This window comes from Diaphorina citri, unplaced genomic scaffold (assembly GCF_000475195.1).
Source record: "Diaphorina citri unplaced genomic scaffold, Diaci psyllid genome assembly version 1.1 scaffold69, whole genome shotgun sequence".
In the NCBI taxonomy this organism is placed as follows: Eukaryota; Metazoa; Arthropoda; class Insecta; order Hemiptera; family Psyllidae; genus Diaphorina; species Diaphorina citri.
The window spans coordinates 212,433-232,686 of NW_007377506.1; the positions used below are offsets into that span (position 1 = coordinate 212,433).

The window sequence follows — 20,254 nt, forward strand, 5'->3', positions numbered from 1 at the left end:
TCTGAAACTTTTATCATGACTGAAAATAGATATGTATATATGAGAGGTAAGGGAAGTAGAATTGCCTTTGACGGGGAGAAGAGTAACTTAGAGTAGTTGAGATGGTGCGACCCCGGAGGGAATTCGATACTTTGAAATCGAGTTTTTCTAATGTTAGGATGAAAACAAGAATCAAGATTGAAGAAGTTGATGCGAAATGAAACACTAGCTGCAAAAGGAAGTAGAACCATCGTAGTTTAAATTTTTTAAATGCCATAAACGACAACACAGCTTGCGAAATGTTGTAGTTCTTAGTTACGAAACTCCCATCCTACTAAGGTAACAATTCCACCCAAGTGTTTCGTCTCAGTAAATACTCAAGACGGAGAGCCTGTAAGCCGAGCTTCCTCCCAAACAAATTACAAATCTCCAGATAAGCCTCCTCCAAGTCCCCCTTCCGGTGATGCAAAACAAAAACAGACCTATCGTTCTTCACCGGCACGTTGAGGGTAAGGTGGGGTGATACCCCCTGTATATTGGGGTTTTTAAAGTTTTTTTCACCTGAAGGCAAAGCATTATTCAGTAACAAAGTTTTGCCACCACCCTGATGAAGTTGAGTTGCGCTGGAATGTTAAGCCCCCTCCCTCCCTCCACTGTAAAGTTCCCCTCCTCCTCTCACTTCTCCCTCCTCCACCAAGCTTATCTTTTTCCTCCCAAAGCTCCTGGCAACCTCCGGTGCATGGGACTCCCATTATTTTGAAAAACCACAAAATAAATAGAGGGTTGTGTATCATTGCTGGCGTATCATTTGCATTTAGGCTTGTTATAATTTCCATTCTTTTTTTTTTCCTCTCTCCCGTAGCGTGAGGCGTGTAATCCGAATTAAAATTTTAAATAATACCTTCCACAATTTTCTCAGTTTGCCATTTAATATCTCCTGAATGATATCTTTATGAAGCATCTTGTCTTGTCTGTCTACTCTCAGGAATAATAAGCTGGAGTCCACGAAGAGACGCGTAGAACTAGATGCAACATGTTGATATAATGAAAACGCTGATTTTACAGTCGGAACAATGAAGACAATGTGTTGCCCATCGTTTTTCGTCAATTTTTTCTGTGAGAGATTTAACATCTCTGAAAAAAAAAGAAAGAAATTTATCATGGTTACGTTGCAGATTTGAGACCCCAAATACACCAGAACAATGCAATCAACAATACCCTTATCTTGACCCTTGAACTTGATATTTTTAATCCCGTGAGTAAGTAAAGCCCAAACTTGATCTCTGTAATCTATCCGCGATAAGTATACGCATAAGTTGAGCATTGATAAGAACTTGTCTGATATTGGGGTATTCCCCGGTTAGGTATTAAACATAGAAAGTAAGTCTTGTTTAGATTGGAACATTATTGCTTTCCACGTCGACTTACCTATTCTTTCCTTTTCAATAGTGAAAATCTTGAATGCTGTACTCCTACCGAGCACTTATGATCCCCAGTCACCCTCTCTTACAAATCATTTTAATCTTGTGATGCGAGCTTTACTTGGATTCAAGATATTTCATCATTTGAAGAGCTTTCGACACCACAGGGGAGCATCACTTGAGAGCTCCAAGCTCATCTAACTGATGAGGTGATGACTGCGTTTGAAACCACATATAGATCAATCAAAACTATCTTGAGTTTCCTCCTACACTCTGTCGATTGTTGTGCACCAGAAAAGTGATGACGAAAAAAAGGTTGTGCCGTTTTGTGTGAGGCTGCAACTGTAAAAGACAACATGAAACGCATCCCATTGACAAACATCCTGAAGATCAAAGCATATGAAATATTGATATAGATGTACGTATACTTGGTGCAGAATACAAGCTACAAGAGAACAACGAAACTGACTTTGAAGTTTGCCAAAGTAAATTTGTTTAGTCGTAACCAGACTTCTAATATTTACACAAGGAATAATTTACAAGTAATCTATCCGCGATAAGTATACGCATAAGTTGAGCAGTGATAAGAACTTGTCTGATATTGGGGTATTCCCCGGTTAGGTATTACACATAGAAAGTAAGTCTTATTTAGATTGGAACATTATTGCTTTCCACGTCGACTTACCTATTCTTTCCTTTTCAATAGTGAAAATCTTGAATGCTGTACTCCTACCGAGCACTTTATGATCCCCAGTCACCCTCTCTTACAAATCATTTTAATCTTGTGATGCAAGCTTTACTTGGATTCAAGATATTTCATCATTTGAAGAGCTTTCGACACCACAGGGGAGCATCAATTGAGAGCTCCAAGCTTATCTAACTGATGAGGTGATCACTGCGTTTGAAACCACATAGATCAATCAAAACTATCTTGAGTTTCCTCCTACACTCTGTCGATTGTTGTGCACCAGAAAAGTAATGACGAAAAAAAGGTTGTGCCGTTTTGTGTGAGGCTGCAACTGTAAAAGACAACATGACACGCATCCCATTGACAAACATCCTGAAGATCAAAGCTTATGAAATATTGATATAGATGTACGTATACTTGGTGCAGAATACAAGCTACAAGAAAACAACGAAACTGACTTTGAAGTTTGCCAAAGTAAATTTGTTTAGTCGTAACCAGACTTCTAATATTTACACAAGGAATAATTTACAAAGGAAAGGTAGAACGCAAAGGAAAGGATAAGAACCCCTTTACTAAGAACAAAACTCAACACGAAGTTTTGCCATCAACATTAATAGCGGTGACTCAGGAAAATTTAAACTGACATCAATGACAAGTATGTTGGAAACAGGAACCACTATAGTGACAATGTTTAACAGGTGACATAAACCACAACACCATTACAAAGCCTTTTTTTTACGCTTTATTTATAGTGGCAGGATTCTCCTAACGGAGCTCTTCCACCCAACCACAAAATTTTCGAAAATTTTTCGGTATATCATACCAAATTTCATCGCTCTAAAACAAACCGTTCTTGAGATATTTTGTATACCACCTTTTCCATTAAAGAAACATTGACTTTGGTTGATATCTGGATGGGTGACTATCCGATTTTTACCAAATTGTTACAGTCGCGTCCTTGGACCATATCGGTATACATATCATACCAAATTTCATCGCTCTAGAACAAACAGTTCTTGAGATATTTTGTATACCACCTTTTTCACTGAAGAAACATTGACTTTGGTTGATATCTGGATGGGTGACTATCCGATTTTTAACAAATTGTTACAGTCGCGTCCTTGGACCATATCGGTATAGCATACCAAATTTCATCGCTCTACGACAAACCCTTCTTGAGACATTTTGTATACAACCTTTTCCCATTTAAACCTGTGGTACATACATACATATACGTACGTACAGACCATGGGCTAAAAATCACTTTTCAGTGCGTCCTTCATTTATTATTACAATAGTAATAAAAAGATATAAGGGACGGACTATTGTATTCGCTTCGGTGTCGTCTGTCACTCTATCCCCATAGAATCATAGAAGGACTTATCCAAACCTAGTCGACCTATATATCAAATTAAAGGTCTTTTTACCAGGATCACAAAAATGGTGGTGCAAATTTTGTCCAGAAAACCATAAAGCAAAAAAAAAAACTGGTTTTTGGGGGATTTTTTTCACATTTTCTCACACAAATGAGCTCTGATCTTGAAATTTGTCGCGACGACCTATGAACTCAAAGCGAGAAAGTTTTAGATAACACTTCAGCCGATCATTTAAGACCGGTTTTAGCGTTACCTATGTTAAGCTACGCCGAGAAAGGCCAATAAATGGATGGGTGACATTATATTGGGAATAAAGGGAGAACGGGCTCCTAGGGACGGGCCCCGCTTGTTCACAACTATGGTTGTTTCCACATTCTTGTTTCAGAGGAAAACAAAAGCACTAGGGGAAACTAAATTATGAATTTACGAGGATTAGACTGAAGAATCCTTAGAACACTCTCGTGGAGATAGGGACAAAGTTTACTTGACTGGGCAATAACAAGGGAAAAACTGTTGCTTGGGAGAACAAGTGAGTAGCGGAGGAGAGGAGCCGGCAGGAAAGCTGATGAACTTCAAGCTTCAGCGGAGCGAAATGCAAGACAATCAAATTCTCATTCAAGTTGCAATGTTGCCAGTCTATTCTAATTTCTAATCTACAATAGTTTGACGTTTGAAATGGTTTTGTTTCTGTTAAGCCAAGGGTATTGCAATGTTGCCAGTCTATTCTAATTTCTAATCTACAATAGTTTGACGTTTGAAATGGTTTTGTTTCTGTTAAGCCAAGGGTAAACTAGGCTGAGTGTACTGACTTGCTGATGGTTTCAATATTATTGCAAAGTTTCGCACGTCATAGCTGGTTTATGGCTGATTGATGATCATCTATAAAAATATTGTAAGGTGGTTACTGCTCTGGAGACTGGCGATCAAAGGTTCAACGGTAAGCTCATTACCCGGGCTTTGTCTATGGAGTATAGTACCGAGCTGTCAAGTTCTTTACTGGACTAATCCGTGCTTCAATGCTTCTTTTGAATTACGCACTGTAAATTTAAGGCTTCTAACTTACACGCAGATTGGATATTACATATTATGTACGTACATAGAATATATGGTATGTAAATTTCACGTCACTTGTTGTCCTCTCCTGGTATATGCTGTCATTTGTGTCCACGTTTTCCATAATGACTGAAGTGCCACGCTATGTTGTACACAAGATATCAGTGTCAGTGCCAATATAGATTTTCCTATTAGTATTATACACAATTATGTACATACAGTTTGAGCAAGAGGGAAATCTCTGGTCAAATTGCTCAAGAGAAGTGGTAGTTGAGATGAAAATAGAAATTTCGTGTTAATAGGACCGGGCGTGACTCCGACCTTTTGAAGTTCACGTTGCCTCCCGGCATGCTTGATTATAAAACCACACCGGGTATTTCATTTTCCTGCTAATATATAGGAACAATTTGTTTAAATGATAGGTATAATCTGCTCTAACGATGTGTGAGATGACCATTAGAAACATGTGTGACATGCAATCCAGGATTACTTCTCAAGGATTGTGTCAACACGACCACATATTTATTAAAACCCAAGTCCCAAGTAGAGGGGGGGGGGAGGAAAAGAGGAACCAACTAGGGAGAGGGTGGGGTAATGAGAAGTAGGGGGAGGAGATAATGGACTGAGAGAAAACGGAGGGAAGGGGAGAGAGAATTGAAAGTGAATTTACAAAAACAAGAGGAACAACAACATTAACAAAAATCAAATGAATAATTTTTCGAGGCAAAGGAATTTGCCGAGTTTTTCCCTCCCGTTTGAAACTTGAATTATAAAGAGAACAGTGGTGTAGGTAGATTGGAATTGAGAATCAAGTTGTGGGCGAGAATAAATGGCCATGCCTTTTCTACAAGTTTGGCCATGCCTGGGGATGAACTAGCGGGATTCCGGAGCGAAGCGATGGAATTCAGCTAGTGAAACTATATGAACGTGTGGGGTATCAAATAATAGGAAACAGAGACTGAAATTGAACGCTCGAGTGCGAGGTTGTTTTGAAGGAATGGCGGAGAAGAACAAAGACAAGACGTTAATACTGCCGTTGCACTTGCTCCTCAATATTGATATCAAATACTCTGGTTCAGCTTTCAGCTCCCCAGCTCTAACATTTCCACCCCTACATTACCCTACACTTCGGCACTGAAATGCACACCCAAAACAAAATTATATGTAAATTAGGTTCCCTATTTTTATAATACGAGGGGAGAACAGCCCCTACACCCCCTTAACAGGATGAAACAATTACGTCGGAATTCCATTTCTCTTTATTTATAATCTAGGCGCACGGCAGTGCGCCAGGCCAAGTTCCGGCCTCAGCACGCCAGTGTGTATATTACACGAAACATTTCGGCGCATTTCTACCCCTATCATAACTCTGTTAATTTTCCACGCATTGTCATGAAATTTGGACCAAATGTTAAGTTATACATGTTTATTGTGTCTGCGAAATTCCGAAGTTCTAGCTTTAACGGAAAGGGTAGCAAGAACGGCTTGAAAATCGCTTATTTTACGACTGACTCACTGATTCACCCATCAAAATTATGAGGCACTTCCCGATGTCGTAGAAACTTGAAATTTGGCAGGATGGTAGGTCTTGATGAGTAAGTAAAGGGGAAAAATCGGCAAAAGTTGCACTGGGCGCCGCCCACAGGCGGTTTTTGGCGGTTTTCACTAAACGTTTAGAGATATCGAAAAAGTTATGAGAGTAGACCCCCCGAAAACCATACATAAAACTCCCCATATCGTAATTTTTATGAACATCGGAACAACGGTTAGGGGTGTTTTAAAGTATTTTTTACAGTTAACGGTATTTCGACCGCTTTTTTTTACTGACGAACGGCTTAGTTAGGTATCAAAAAAGATATTTCAACACCACCACCACCAATGCAGACTTGGCCTTAATTTTCTGATCTCACCACTTTTATAGGCCGACATTTTTGGATAGGGACTTGGCCTTTTTTTCACATTTGTGTTTTTGTAAGGGATTAACTTTATTTTATTTCATTCGAAAATTTGTCGTCAATGTGATGAAAAACTTTTTAATTCGGGGGTAAAAAATGTCGACAAGGGTTGGCAGGGAGGGGGAAAGGAAAGGGTTGGCAACACTGTAAAAGTTAATAGGCAGGAATAATTAATCACACATCGCCTGTACGATCACCGTGGTGCCAAGTTTCAGAAAGTTTTTGTTTCTAATTTGAAAGACAAGAAAGGGAATGTCTCTCAACACGGAGAGTTTTGGCAACCCTGCAAACACTTTTGTAACGTCTTACTGACAATGGTGTCAAATAGAAACGTCAAGAAATACTAGGTAATGCTACTTCTAGAAAAGGCTAACTGAAGTATCATGGGATTTCACCATTTTACACTGGAAGCTGTGATGTCCAGGGAAAATAATTTGGGTACTGTTCTTCCCATTGCAGTTTATTTACAAATTTCGTTATTGGTATGAATTGGCGCCCAAAGCGGTATTCAAACCCACCGCGCTGGCCTTATGTCTTCAACTATTTAATTTAGGTAGGTTTTTTTTTTTTTTTTTACTGAATTAAGAACACAACACTAATGTTCAGATAGGGAGGTAGGACTTTATTGTTAAAACTCCTTCAATTCTGTAAATAAATGTCTAAAAAAAAAAATAAAAAAAATAACTGTTATTCTGACGTAAACACAATAGTTCAGCAATTTTTTTTCATATGCTGAAGATACGTACTTAACCCATTTCTTCAAAATCGGACTAACCGTTCGAGAGTTATCGTTGAACATGCAAACAATCTAAAAACAAAAACCTTAAGTTTCAACTTGAAACTCACTTTGTTTGTTCCATGATACACACTGCTGTAACACTTCCATTACACAAACGTATAATGTATTATAAATTGCTGAGATTTAAGTGTCTTAAAATAAACCCTTTTTAATACCCACCAGAACCGCAATAGCCTACCATCGGCATCGCTATGTATTAAAATTGGAAGGAAACATCCCCTCCGCCTTCTGGCCTTGGTAATGGAGGGGATTTACTAGTTTGACGTCATAATATTCTCCCAAGGAGCTATTCCACCCAGCAACAGATAATATTTGTTGAAAGTCAACTGTTATCCTGACGTAAACACAATAGTTCAGCTAATTTCTTTCATATGCTGAAGATACGTACTTAACCCATTTCTTCAAAATCGGACTAACCGTTCGAGAGTTATCGTTGAACATGCAAACAATCTAATGTCTTCAAGAATGTTACATTGTTACATGGTATTCAGGCTCTTCAATAAATGACAGTCATTATTATAATACCTTCTCTGTAAAATGTAAATAAATAATTGTTGAGGTCGGAACTCACAACCTTTAAATCGAACAGTCGAGTCGGTAAAACTCACATAAAAAATATGGTGTGAACATCACACGACTTTCCTTATCCTCTTGAATGATGCTTATTTGAGTGTTCTTCTACCCTAACTTTTACAATATCTCTAACCGTTTAGTCGGTATAGCTGAAAACCGCCAAAAAACGGTCGATACACTTCCATTACACGTTCAAACGTGTAATGTATTATAAATTGCTGAGATTTAAGTGTCTTAAAATAAACCCTTTTTAATACCCACCAGAACGGCAATAGCCTACCATCGGCATCGCTATGTATTAAAATTGGAAGGAAACATCCCCTCCGCCTTCTGGCCTTGGTAATGGAGGGGATTTATCAAATATTGAAAAGTGTATTAAACCCGGAAAGCGTAGGATGAAGTTATAAATGGGAGAGAACAAGAGAGAGAGAGAGAGAGAGAGAGAGAGAAAGAGAGAAAAAGAGAGAGAGAGAAAGAGAGAGAGAGAGAGAGAGAGAGAGAGAGAGAGAAGCACCTATCTCAACCAAATGTTTTGTGTTGCATTCTTGTCACATTTGTGAACTACATACCAAATTTCAAGTCTCTAGCTCATACGTTCCCGAGATATTGTTAAAATACACCGAAAACCGCCAAAAAGCGGTAAAATGCCGCCAAGCGTTGCACCGGTTTTAACCAAAAGTTTCGTGTCGCATCCCTGTCACATTTGACAGCTACATACCAAATTTTAAGTCTCTAGCTCTTACCGTTCTCGAGATATTTTGTTTACAGACAGACAGACACACACACACGGACGAATGGCTGGAACTTTGGATTTAGACTCTAGGGACCTTAAAACGTGTTTTGACACTAACAAGCGGGGCCCGTCCCTCCGGGAATTTTTCGATCTTGGTTAAGGAAAATCAATATTTATGTACGTACCTATTTTATTTAATATTCAGTTTATTATTATTCTTGATTTGATTTTTTGGTTTTACTTTTATGTAATGATTTAAAATCAAGACTAGGGGATTTATCAAATATTGAAAAGTGTATTAAACCCGGAAAGCGTAGGATGAAGTTATAAATGGGAGAGAACAAGAGAGAGAGAGAGAGAGAGAGAGAGAGAAAGAGAGAAAAAGAGAGAGAGAGAAAGAGAGAGAGAGAGAGAGAGAGAGAGAGAGAGAGAGAGAATAAGGGAAAAAGTGGAGAAGGAAGAGGAACAGAATGACAGATAACGGATAGCTTTCACGGCATAACTCCAATCAAATCAAATGAATCCTGTTGCAGTATCTACCCGTCACGTCATTTAACAAGGCAGAGGGGTGAGGGGTGGGGAGGTAGGACCTGTCATAGCACATTAGCGTCTGAATTCAAATTTACATGCCAAAAGCAAATTGAAATTGAATAAGTCCTGGTGCTGTTTTACATTCTGAGAACTTCTCCGTCTCCATTTGTTCTAATGTTCTGGCAAAGTTTCCACTTCCGATGTCTGCAATGAAGAAAGGAAATGCTTCTTTCTTTTCTTTCTCGTCCCCGCCAGCCAAGAGCCATACTGTCGTGATTTAAAGCAGAGGCTGCCTTATCATCAATATTCATGCAGAATATAAATATTTCCTATCTCCCTATCCCTCCCCCCTTATCCTCCTCTTTCCTTTGTATTATGTCTTTTGTAAATAGACATAATGCAACTTTAATTTCTCCTTTACTTGAGTATTGGGAGAGAGGAAAGAGCAGGCTCGACTTTTTCAGGAATTTGGGTGTTTGGCCCAGAGCAGTGAACGAGGATACTTGGAAACAAAACCCCATTGAAACCAAATTTGAAGTTCTTAAGCAAACCAAAGCAAGGATCAGAATGACTCCATGTTACAAACCCTACAAGTATATAGCTTAGCCCTAACTTATAATTTTGAAACAACCAGAAACAACGTCTGGATTCCTTCTGAGTCTTAAGAGAATCCAGGAATAACACTTCCCTTAACATCAAGCCTGGTCTACCAGGCCGAATATACTTGAGAACACTAAATGTAAGGAGGGGGAAGACTCAAGTACAAAGGAATCTGAAAGTTACTTCTTCCTGGAAGGAACTAAGTGCTGTCTACACACCTAGGGTTTCATATTTCAAAGGCAAAAGGCGTCACTCAAAATATGCGCCTCCACTTTTCAATAAAATAATGCATAAAATATTTGTAAATATTCATATTTCATCAACTTTTTCTTCTCCTTTTACCATCAATAGTCCATAAGCCAAATTAATGTACATATTTGCATTTTACCTCCTTTTCCTTTCCATTACCATGAAGAGTATGAAGCGCTCTCATACCCGTTACTATCCCTTCTCCTTAATCATAATCCATATCCAATATCCAATAATATCGACAGAATGTATGCTAATATTCTAATGGATGAATAAGGTACAGGTGCAGATGCAGATGTATTATAGAATATGGAACAAGCGGGGCCCGTCCCTCCGGGAATTTTTCGATCTTGGTTAAAGAAAATCAGTATTTATGTACCTACCTATTTTATTTAATATATATGGGGACAGACAGACAGACAGACAGACCGACCGACAGACAGACCGACAGACCGACCGACAGACGACACCGAAGCGAGTTTAAGTCACCCATCCATTTATTGGCCTTGCTCGGCGTAGCTTAGCATAGGTGACGCTTAAACCGGTCTTAAATGATCGACTGAAGTGTTATCTAAAACTTTCTCGCTTTGAGTTCATAGGTCGTCGCGACAAGACCATCGAAAATTTGACCCGATTACATTACTTTCCTTCCTATAGGATAAGGAAAGTAACAAGGCAAAGCTCCCGTCTTAGTCGGACTATTTCTTTTATTGACAAGTAAGTAATTACTATTATTTGGACCGTGACTTTGCCATACTATAGCACGCATCTTGCCTTGTTACCGTAGCATGCCGCTTATCTAGGGGTATTAAGCATATGTTTCAACGGTGTTTCTTGACTAAGTTGCGTGTTCACACTATTTGAGTTCCTTTGACATTTTATTAGTTTTAAAAGGTTTGTCCGGCACAAATTTCCTCATCCATTTCTTTCTGAAATTCTACTCCTCCTTTCACATTTTACTTATATGACCTTTTATGTCATGCATTTCAGCAGAGTTGAAAGGAATACCCTTCACACGACAAAATAGAAAACTCATTTTATAGCAGATAAAACATGTGTTTCTCTCAATGATATAGACTTGTAAAACATCCATAATATGTATTGACATTTGACATTGACACATACATGCTGAATTTCTTTTCTGACCTGCCACTGCCATGCCAAGGAGATCTAATGCTGTTGGAAACTACCCTGACAATTCGTGGTTCTTGGCTTTTTGCTGAACTACTCGTACAAACAGTTCATCACTACTATGTATAATCAGGGCGGAAAATGTTAGTTTACAAATTTCAAGGTAGGTAGGTAGGTACTTGATAGTTACAAAGGTAGGTAGGTACTTGATATTCTGTATGATACCTATGAGAAATGTTCACGTTTTCCACGGGTTCTGATCACACGACAACACAATTTCAATTTCCCTCATATACCCAGCTCCTACACAGAAAATAACAACAATGTAATTAATTAATGAAATATATTCACACCAAGTCCTCATCACCGTATGCAATATAATGCGACATCCTTGTATTCGCTTTACGTGAAGAACGCCCTCTCCATGTAGGAATCGACCTGAGGGGGGGAGGAGAGGCTGATTGGAGAGGGAGATGGAAGAGAGGATAAATACAGGAGAGGGAGAGAAAAAGAGATATAGGAGAGAGAAAGAGAAGAAAATGAGGGAACGAGAGGAAAGGAGGGCGAGAGAGAGAAAAAGAGGGAGGAAGGGAAAGGAAGGGAAAGAAAAAGAAAGAGAGAGAGAGAGAGGGAGGAACTTAAATGAAGAGATGTAGGGGTAGAGGCAGATGAAAGGAAGAGGACAGGAAGAAAGATAATTTTGAATAGCCGCGCATAATTAATGACGGAATCCATCGCAGTGGAGGATGAAAGGTTGGGTGGTAGAGAGAGCCAGGGATGATTAATATTCACTGTTGCAGAAGTCGTTCATAGCCCCTGGACTTGTGTGTCAGGCAAAGTTTTGTATACGTGTGCATAATATGGGGACAGCTAACACACACCTGTGACTTAACTGACGTTCTGATACGATGTATGGGGTTAGATATTTACTGGGGAGTATAGAAGGGAGGTAGATTAGATGTATGGGAGGGAGGGAGGGGAATTAGACATAGGAGAGGGGGAATGGGTGGTGAATAAATAGGTGGATTAGAGAGATGGGATGGTATTAAGAGGTAGGGGGGGGGGGTGGAGATAGAGGGGAAGGAATGTACACTAGTGGTATAGAGACGGAAAGAGTTCAAAGATGTGTGACGTCAGACTTCAGGCAGTTGCCTCGCTAGGTAGCGCCAGTATGCAAGCGCGCTTGTGGAGGAGCAGAAAGAAATGCGCAGAAACATATGCGCATAAGCACATTAATGTGTTGCCTGCGAGGGAGCTTTGCTTGGGACATTTGATGTGACGTCATCGCCTACGGGAGTGTACGCCGTGACGTCAAAGTTCACGATTTACCGGTATTTTTTAAATCGATTTATCTCGGGATCTATAAGTCGTAGGAGAAAAAGGAAAATTCCGTTGGTCCTCATTTTTCCTGCTCTATGACTTTGAAACATCACCAAAGTAAGCGCAACTGTTCTATTCTGGTGGGGGGATTGACTTTAATATACAACACACAACACATAAGCCTGATGTGAGAAAGGAAAGGGGGAGAGAAAACACTAAAAAAAGGGGGTAAGTATGTATGCCATGGATATGAGAGGTAGTATTATAAGAGGAGTATAGACAGGTGAGAGAAGGATGGGGGAGGAGGTACTAAAACAGAGGTAGGTATAGACAGCAGTTTTGATGGGAGCTATTACGTACAGAGGTGTATAAAAGAGGCGTAGTATGAGTATAGGGGCACATCCGATGGGTTTGAAAACTAGGAGTAATATCTCAAGGGTACAGTTAAAAGAGAAGGGTAAGTTTTATAGCACCAGCTTAGAGATGGTTATTATAAGTTCAGTTCCACGTCACATCATCGCAGTCAAGTGAATGTGAAGCTCATAATAATAATAGAATCTTGAGTGGAAACACTAGGCGACGTTAACGCCTGAGGCGTCCTCTATCACCTAACCCAAAGAGGTCTCCAGCTTAGAGATGGTTATTATACGTTCAGTTCCACGTCACATCATCGCAGTCAAGTGAATGTAAAGCTCATAATAATAATAGAATCTTGAGTGGAAACACTAGGCGACGTTAACGCCTGAGGCGTCCTCTATCACCTAACCCAAAGAGGTCTATTACTTAAGTAAGTTACTTAGTAATATGTAAAATATACCTTGTTTATACTGAAAGTCTCTTTAATCCCTCAGTCTAATCTAAACAACACAATGTATTTTATCATTAGGTCACGGGTGAAACAATGGTAGGTCGAAACCAGGAAAATCTCTATAAGCTCTTGGGAAGTACAAATCTTATATTATAAGAACGAGATCCATTCACTCATTCACATTTCACATTTCATAGTTCACACACTGATCGCTCTATCTCTCTAGAACCACAACACCTAGAAAGCTGAAATTTTGGTAGGAATATTCCTTTTATGGTCTAGTGTGCAATAAGAAAGGATTTTGCGAAAATCTAAATCGATCCTGAGATATGATCAATTTTCGATCGCTAAAACCACAATAAGCTAAAATCACCATAAGAGAGAAAACTTTTCCTCGCTCGCCTAATATTTGAGTTTCGTTTATGTTTTTAGTTTGATAACTACAAGTTCGGCCAGGAATCCATCGCAGTGGAGGATGAAAGGTTGGGTGGTAGAGAGAGCCAGGGATGATTAATATTCACTGTTGCAGAAGTCGTTCATAGCCCCTGGACTTGTGTGTCAGGCAAAGTTTTGTATACGTGTGCATAATATGGGGACAGCTAACACACACCTGTGACTTAACTGACGTTCTGATACGATGTATGGGGTTAGATATTTACTGGGGAGTATAGAAGGGAGGTAGATTAGATGTATGGGAGGGAGGGAGGGGAATTAGACATAGGAGAGGGGGAATGGGTGGTGAATAAATAGGTGGATTAGAGAGATGGGATGGTATTAAGAGGTAGGGGGGGGGGGGATGAGATAGAGGGGGAGGAACATTTTTCCACCGAAAAAAAATTTGCTCGAAAAGTACCTACGGTAATAATTTCACTCCAACTTCATATGTTGCCCAAATGACCCTGAGCTTCCAGACCATCTGGTAAAATTATGGGGATGCAATATGTAACGTAGGTGAAAAAAACGTTTATAACGAGTTACCTTTGATTTGAATTTTAAAATAAGAAATATCAAATTACTAGAAATCATTCCATATCGGATTCAATTTGGAGACTTCACTCTTGTACCAGATTCTCCAGTCCAAACCTAAGACTGGGAATGTCCAAATCAGAAAAACCCCGGATCAAACGCACAAGTTACCGAGTAATTAATCAATTATTATAATTCAAAATCTGCTTTTGACAAACAAATCATAACGGTCTGTTTCGTTTAACACATGTCTCAATATTGAACAATACTCTACAAAAGAGGAAAAAACTTGTATCATTACCTCAGCAAATAGAATTTCCTGCTCCAAACCACACTATCCATCTACAAAAACTAAACACATAAAATTATCCTTTTTGTACGAAAAATAGACAAAACTAACCAGAAAAAAAAAGTTGGAAATACAACAATATTTTATTTAAAACAAATAGATAATTCTATTTCACGCCCGACACGACATGGTTCCGTGTTGACATCGCACCTCACACTGAACTACTGAACGCACCCCTCACCCCCGACACGATCAGCTTTCCACCGACCGAAATGCTTTGGAAAAACGTGGTGAAAATTTTTCCTCCAACATCAACATGAGCGCTGTCTAGCGGAATTCCTTGCTCTTCACAACACAATCGATACCTCATTCAAAAATCCATTCCGTACCGCAACAGCAGTTTGTCCCCTGCCACCCCGTTATCTAACTTTCCCGCCCGCGTTCCAAACTTGCCCCCATCTCCCACACGCCTCCACCCACCACCCGTTCCAAAGTTACCCTTGTCTTTCCTTTCCTGATGTTCCTTGTTCCTCGCCTGTTCTAAAGTTCCCCTTGTCTCTCGTTCTTCGTTCCTCGTTTCCCCTTTGTTCAAAGTTGTCCCCACTACCCCCCCCCCCCCCGTTTTTTTTTTTCCCTTTGCGCCACCGGTTTCTCACTTTCTCCGTATTTTTCTCTAGCCATGTGCTGACGTTAGTTCCTACTTCCTCAAATCCTCGCTATTTATGCGCCTAGGAAGCATTGTGTATTGTGTTTCCGCTTAGCAGTTTAGGAGTGTCTGTATTCCCTCTTTGCTTGCTCAAGACTATTTCTGGACAGTTTTATTTGAGGCAAATTCACCAGATTCGTGACCGAAGAAGGTACTGCGGTTCAAAACCCAGCAGTGACATGAAAAAACGAGTCAATGGAAAGTCATTTGTGAGATAAAGATTAAACAAATCAATTTCTTTTCATGCTGCGTTCCCACCTATAGTTACGAACCACAAGTTCTTCCAAAATTACACATTTAGCAACCATTTAATAAACATTGGAATAAATTTTGAATTGAATTGATAAAGAGAATAGAGAAAGAGGGGGAGAAAGAGGAAAAGAGAAAGAAAAACAAATCCCTCGGGCAATGGAAATTGTGTTTTTCTTTGACTTTGAACAAAATAGAAATGTTTGATAAATAAATAGAAAAAAAAATACAATAACTTAATCTTTCTGATCTTTGTCCTTAACTCTGCTTCTTCCCTGAATCTCTGATTTGAGTTCTTGAGCAATTTCCCTCAAGTATCTATTCAAACAAGAGCTTCTCCCTCCTTCCATCAAGTTCCATGCTTCAGTCACCTCACTCATGTACCAACTGATGAACACACTACTTCACATCATCCATTGAGAACAAAGAGCGAAATTTGAACTTGGAAACATGGTGGACATTTGGCCAATAATGCGGTGAAATTTTCAAGAGGTTTGATAGAGGGAACTTAAAAACGGAGGTCTAGGATAAAGATCGTCTCGGGTGGGAATAAAACCCGCTATCTAGCGAATGCGAGATCACAAATAAACAAATGCCGACATTTCGTACTTTGTCCACAACATATTCACATAATTATACTCTTGATCACGTGTTTCCCCCTCCCCTCTCCTCCTTATTATAGACGGAACAGGCAGATTTTCAAATCGCGTACTTGTTCTTTTTTTTTTTTTTTTGTCATGCAAATAAATAATTGAGTACTCCAGTCAGGTACGAAATGTATGATTGTGAAAGTCCCCCTTATATTGAAAAGGGGACCCCCTCCCTCCCCCGTGGCCCCTCCTGAATGTAAACCTCAGGCTATATGAAGCATGTATACTTATGAACCTAGGCCTTTGTAAACCCTCGTTTGAATCACATGAAATCCCTGTATACAGCTTCTTTGGTGGAGAACCCAAGTACCTAACCAACATGATATTAGAGCTTTTATGTATTAACTTAACCTACGATGAATGCCCAGGACTTTTCCTGTACTTGAGAGGCAGCATTTTAACAGTTTTCATTTCAACTGTCAATCGTCAAAGTCATAGGACTTTCTATGGATTGTAATTTCGCTGAGATGGGAAATGACATCCCGAAAGCCAGCAGCACGAGTTGCCCCAGACAGTCTGTAACATTTCATTTGTTAAGTTAAGAAGCATAGGTACTAAGGTAGTTTAGATTAGATTTCTAGGTTAGTAATTCCTGCTCAAGTATGAGTTTAGGTATGTACCTACATGTACATAAAAAGCTCAGTGCATCGTCCCAGACAGTCTGTAACATTTCATTTGTGAAGTTAAGAGGCATAGGTACTAAGGTGGTTTAGATTAGATTTCTAGGTTAGTAATTCCTGCTCAAGTATGAGTTTAGGTATGTACCTACATGTACATAAAAAGCTCAGTGCATCGATATCCCCAAGCACAGAGGAAATGTTCAAACAGAAAACATAAAAGTTATTACAAAGGTTGTACCAAAGGAATACCTAGACAAAGCCTATACCTAAGGGGACAAAGTTGTTGGAAATAAATACATACGTGCAAAACCAGGAGATGAAGTTATTTGAGCATTTCCTATAAGAGGATTTTTACAAGGAGAAAGCAAAGATGAGGAGAGACGGATTTCTAGATAGGTCACGTTCCATGCTCACTTCTCAAGTTCAAAGGAGCTTTCCAATATGACATGGGGGGGAGGGGTGAAAACAATATATTTCTCTATTGAATACGATATTCATATCAGATACCTGTCTTCCCAACTTCCTAGTTGTTTACATCGAGGAATGCATGAGGGACGTATGTATAGGTAATATGTACATGATAGGTGCTGGCGACCTATAAGGACTGTAATACTCGTATTCTACTCCTTACAATATAGACGAATGTATTCAAAGGATTATTGATTCCCTTTTATTTTTATTACATTTTAATTCATTGTTAGTGAAATAGTAATAGACTTGTGACTAGATTCGCTATTTAGTGCAGTAGTGTGTTTGCTCTTTAATGTCTAGACATGAAATGCCTTTGTAGATTTAAGGTGGTTTCAATGATTCCAAATACATGACTCATGGGCAGACATTGTATTTTTATACGTAATCCAATAAATAAAGATAAATAAGCACTATTATTATGATTATGACTATGACACTAATGTCAACTAAATATACACATATAGTATGTATTCTACGGGATAGAATAAGTGATTTAAAATATATCGTCACCACACTTAACTCCAATACAGTGAGCTTTATTTAACGTCGTTGTAAAGAAAGGTATTACGTAGGTACTTTGGAAAAGAAAATTTTCAATACATTACCCCCACACTTTGAAATCTGATTTTTTGTAAATTCACTGCTTTTTTTATGAAAGAAAAAATTGGAAACAGCATTATTTATTATTTTCTAAAGTGGAAAACTGAGGATTCTATATTAGGAGCTTTTTATTGAGAAAAAGCATAACAACTTGGGAAAATATGTCGCTAAAAAATGCCTACGCATACTACTTTAAAATGGAATTTCCTCTTCAGTCCTCTACCAATAAAGTTCATTCTTCCATTTCTTCACATGGCTTTAGTACCCAACAATAGCATCAAGCCCATATCCAGGATCCCAGTGGTCCGGAGGGGAGGGGAGCAAGAATCCGAATACTTGGGAGGAAAAACCCCTCAATGGAGAAGAACAAAACCCACTAGACATTCCCCATTCCATCAGTTCCCCTACTTACTTTACCTTTGGAAAATTTCCCTCAGGACACAAGAGGCTTATGATAACAGTAACTTTCATCTCAAGGGTTTCCCCTTTACTTGGAACTTTTCTGTTTGTTTTTCCAAAATTTCAAGTGCGCTCAGAACGTTCATTTCTTTTCCTTCCTAAACAATTCATATACCGGTCGGTACCAATGCCGGTGCAGGCGGGTGAGCATTCACTCCTACCCATCTGCTTTATTCAATGAACAAAATGAGTTCTTCAATTTCAATTCGACAATTTTTTCTTTGATTTGCCTGTTTGTTTTGGCGTTGGCCTATAGGTACTCTGAATGCTCCAAATGATAGATAGACCATAGATCAATACTTTTTTATATTACACCTTTAGGACCTCCTCCTCCCCCCCCCCCCCCCCCCCACACACACACACGCTCCTGCCATAGAGAGAAGCTCCATTTTATTTCACCATAATAACATCAGCGATAAGTATAAAGAGTTGAGATGAAAATTTTCTCTTTACCATTACACAGAAGTACAGGGAATGCAGGGTATTTCATCAGATGTTCTGCTCAAGGCTCAATCCAATTAGAAACCTAATATGGCGAACACAATCAAATCCACAACACAAGACGGAAGAGTATCAAGAATATCAAGATCTAATATAGGCGAAATCACACTGAACTGAAAGGTGATATTACTTCTATCATACGAGATCACACGAACACAGGTATAGGAAGCGTGAAAATTCGCGAAAGAGATAGAACTCAATGACACTGACAAAAATGACGAACGTATTGTATTACACAGTTACTGTCCTTACATGAACCAGGAAGATAGACCGGCGACCAGGAAAGGAAGCGTAGAACAAAGGCAAAACAGAGAGAAGGAGGGAGACTATCACGAAAAATGACGAACTATGACTATTCATATTGATATTTCATAATCATCGAAGGATGATAGGAAACCACATCGAGAAAGAAGCGTTATGAAAAAGATACAACTGTCAATAAGATTCTCCATCAGAACGACGCATCTCTTTACCGACGACAGTCAACTCTCTCATTTGTCGTCTCACTTCAGCTGCATGCTTGTCACTTTTCTTTTCCCTCTCCTACTTCTTATAAACCCGGGGTCTGTGTGGAGAGAAAAGAGGCAAGGAAATGAGAGAAGAGAGAGAAATCATTCTCCAATTGAATTTTTCCATTCAGAGCGAAACACAATACAAACAAAAATATACTTCATACCATTTCTATCCCTCACATCGGAACTGTATTAACAAACATAACTTAACTGATGGGATCATTATTCTCCTCCTACGCTATGTACTCTTATCTAATTCTAATATGCCTCTGGCTAAGCTAAGCTCGACCTTACCTACAATGTAAATTTAACCCCCATAACATAATAAAGGGCGAAGAGAAGAATTAAGAATGGATGGAGAGAGAGAGAGAGAGAGAAGATGGATAGAGAAGTGTTATAAGAGACGAGGATGGTAAGATAAGAAAAATTTGTGCTAAGATATTAGATCAATTGGGCTATGGGAACCCATAATTGCTAGATTATACTAAAACAGGGTAATTTTCTACAAGTTGCTTTTTTTTCCCCTTCAAATCAATTTCCCACTCATTTAAACGTGTTCTCGCGTTTCTGTAAGATCTGGATTCCATTGTCCGCGCAGCAACTTAACCTGATGTCGCAGTTGCTTACCCGATGGGGAATTCACAGCGTCCCATGTACTTATTATTTATTAGGGTAGGGGAACCATTCGTCGTCCCGAAATTCCTAGACAAAGAGTCAGACATAACAATGCAATATTATGTAATAGATAATATAAACAATTTTATTATTGACTATTGGACAGCTATCCATTTTTCCAGCTCCATGGAGGACATTATATTTTTTTTCTTTTCTTAATTTTTCTTCTGTCTATCTCTCTCCTCTCTATCTCTCTTCTTCTTCTTTTCATTTTTTCTTCACTGCGCCAATATCTATCACTACTTAGTCCTCCTCTTCCTTTCTCTTCTCCATTTCTTCTTTATAGTCACGTCCTTCCTTTATTATTACCAATAGTAATAATAAACAACAAGCTGGGGTC

At 39.1% G+C, this 20,254-nt stretch overlaps 1 long non-coding RNA gene across 1 annotated transcript in view; it reads right to left on the bottom strand.

Moving 5' to 3' along the window:
• Positions 1–715: 715 nt before the first annotated feature.
• The window catches only part of LOC113471999, a 26,554-nt gene continuing 7,015 nt past the window's right edge, over positions 716–20,254 (bottom strand). Inside the window, exons 2-3 of the long non-coding RNA XR_003394490.1 lie at positions 1,408–1,742; positions 716–1,113 (exon numbers count right to left, since the gene is read on the bottom strand). This is a non-coding gene — a long non-coding RNA (uncharacterized LOC113471999). The remainder of the gene's footprint in view (positions 1,114–1,407; positions 1,743–20,254) is intronic.